We start from the raw sequence: 3,085 nt of genomic DNA, 5'->3' as shown, positions 1-3,085 counted from the left end.
AATTTACTTAATTCATCGTATCAGCATAGCTGTTAATAAGCTGTTTGTAGTAATTTAAAATACCTTAAATTACCTTACCGCATAAAAATTTGGTATTATATGCAGTGTTCCATGAGATATTATTATAGATCTAGGACGTTGCTTTAATTTGGGTCCTTTCAGAGGACATATGTACAAAGGAATAGTTAAAAAGTAGCTTATCGTCAATGAAAGCACTATGGAAGCATAAACTTAGAGGAAGGTAAAAAAATGTACAAATTCTTAGAGCTCCTTGTTATAGTTTATAGTGGTGCAGCGTTTCGCTTAGATTGGGCACATCCGTCCTGAGGCTGAAAATTTACCGCCGAAAACTGGTTGGAACAAGCAAACAACACCTTGGTGAAGTTACCATGCACGTCGCCATCCCGAAATATGCAGCTAATCGTACTAAATAATGATGAAAATGATTGCATAAACAAATAGATTATCTATGTGCATTACGCAACGTAATAGGAGTATTTTACTTGCCTTCCATTTTATAATTAATTTTAGAAATAAACCACTAAAAGCTCGCTATAAAAATATATTCCTTGAAATAATTTTTGAAATGGGAGCAATGGCGGATAAGAAGTGAAACTACCTTTAAATATTTGTATCACGGATTTAGATTTTTTAGAAAATTTGGAAAGAATTTTGATAGATGTCGGCAGAGATGGTTTGAAATTATTTTAAAGCTCTAATAGGGCATTGTGGCCCATTTTGGGGCATATAGTAGCTTATCCTAATTCGATCACATTTACAATTGCCTTCTTCCCAGGAATGAGTAAGCCATCCGATGTTAATAATTTCCTTTTGCAAAGAGATAAAAATTCTCAGTCAGAATGGTATAAGGGTAGGATCTAAGCAGGTTTAAAAGAATTTAGTGTAAGACTTTTTACATGTGACACACCAGCGCGCGCCTTTATAGCTGGCGTGAAGTCACACACTGGGAAAAACAGCTGCCCTAAATGTCTTCAACAAGGACAGTAGTTACAAAGAAGGGTCTGTTTTTTCAAAACGTTGGAGAATTAAGAACAGATAGTTCCTTTAAAAATGAAATAGCTATAACGCATCATTTAGAAGAATTTAGATCGCATGAAATCTCAATTTCCGTTAGAGCCCATGCATTGAGTTCACTTAGGAGTAACTAAAAAACTACGCCAGTTGAGAAAATATTATTTCTGAATAAGTTAGTTCCCTCTGAATTTTCCACACTGTCAAGTAGAATATAATGTCGCCATTCATTTCATTAAATGTAAAAAAAATTTGTAAAGTTGTTTAGTAAGTTTTACGGCGAACATTTAATTAGTTTCAACGTCCATAGTCTTTTGCATTTAAGTGATTGCGTTAAACAATTTGGTCCTTTAGACAATTTTTCTGCATATAAGTTCGAAAATTATATGCAATATATAAAAAAAATTATTAATAATCCAAATAAAATATTACAGCAATTATTTTTAAGAATAGAAGAACGAATTCCAGCAAAATTTCACAAATAGATAGGTTTATTATAAATTGTCAAAAAATAATAAGATTGTTTCTCCTTTAGTTATAAAACGGGATCCCTGAAAATTGTCAACCAACAAACCCAAACAGACAGTTTTTGCGTTGTAGTTTTGACAAAGGTTGGGGACGGTTTTATACCACGTTCGGACTGCCATCGAAAACATCTTTTCGTTGAATCTGGTTCTCGACCTAAAACTTGTGTTTTCGTCCATGTAAAATCTGTCAAAAGAAAACTAGTTTTCGCTGAAAACTACTTGAAAGCTCACGTTCGACTCATTCCAGTCGGTGTCTTCACTAGTTTTTTAGATATATTTATCGAAGTGGAAGTCTTATTTTATCATCTCTAATATGCTAGTTGGGATTGCTAATTGGCTGGCCAAATTAAAATACAAATAAAAGATAAAGTTTGCTAACAATAAGAAAATTAAAGAAAAATATTTTGGTTTTGATTTCTTGTAGCAAAACTGTAAACAAAGGATGAAAGAAATGTCAAAGAAAACACTAACAGCCGGTGCGAACAGATTACAGCCCACAATCCCCTAATACAATGTTCGGTCCGAACATGGTATTAGGGAGCCCGTGGTGTCCTGACATTCAAATTATTAAGAGAGAAGATATAGACTTATGGCCTTATTCATAAAAAATAAAGTAGGTTTAAAGAGCTTTATAAATTGACGTTTTCATACATTTTTCAATTTATAAACCTTTTATAAGGCTACTTTATTTTTTATGAATAAGGCCATTAAAGTATTTTTCTATTCCAGCAGGGAATATATTTATTTTAATTCCTCTGTTGCATAACTTATTTAATAATTTAGTTAGAAACAAATGGAATTCTCTTTTATTATTGATGATGAGCCGGAGATACTGTCCTAATTGAAACGTTCTCATTGTAGCTGGAGTATCTCGCTATTTCGACGTGTTCCAGCCATTCCTCGACCATACGGCCATCCAACCTGCCGTGAATAATGATTCAGATATATTAAATTAACAACATACATATGTTGATTTTATTTTTAATTTACACTTAAATTATATGAAATTCAACAGCGCTACAAAAAATTTTTGTCGCCCTTGGAACAGTGGAGACTTAACAAAAGGAAATTTCGAAAAGGCTTTCCGCCGTAGAAAGCGCTCATACCGAGAAGGTAAGTTTTTTAAATTTAATTAATGTTTTGACTTTTGACTTTATTTTATTTTCAGATGCCCGAGCGTTGTAAGGTACAAGCGCAGGGTCAACTGCTGGGGGAATGTAAGGTGCTCTCTGCGAAAACCCACCGACGTGTAAGCCGAATCACCGGTGACTTGGTAATTGAAGAGCAAACTTTACTGCAAAGTTTGCTTCCAATGTCATCGGAGGGGAGGATCACCTTAAAGATAAGGCACACGCTGACGCTGTGGTAAGTTACAGTTCTTCTCAAGAACGAGAATAGTTTTTCTTTAATCAAATATATATATAATCCAGGAGTATAGTGGAGAAAGTGCTGCAGTCGTTATTCAGTGGCGAGCTGGTGTGGCTGTACAACTTCGAAGGAAAGGCTGGGAAAAAGCCACTTATTAA

At 34.2% G+C, this 3,085-nt stretch overlaps 1 pseudogene; it reads left to right on the top strand.

Moving 5' to 3' along the window:
* The first annotated feature begins 2,574 nt into the window (after positions 1–2,574).
* LOC118756344 overlaps positions 2,575–3,085 on the top strand; it is a 1,141-nt pseudogene continuing 630 nt past the window's right edge.

Source organism: Rhagoletis pomonella, unplaced genomic scaffold (genome assembly GCF_013731165.1).
Source record: "Rhagoletis pomonella isolate Grant_MI unplaced genomic scaffold, Rhpom_1.0 Rhpom_scaffold_09945, whole genome shotgun sequence".
In the NCBI taxonomy this organism is placed as follows: Eukaryota; Metazoa; Arthropoda; class Insecta; order Diptera; family Tephritidae; genus Rhagoletis; species Rhagoletis pomonella.
Note: the sequence above shows the minus strand (reverse complement) of the source record. Positions and strands in the feature narration are given on the sequence as shown.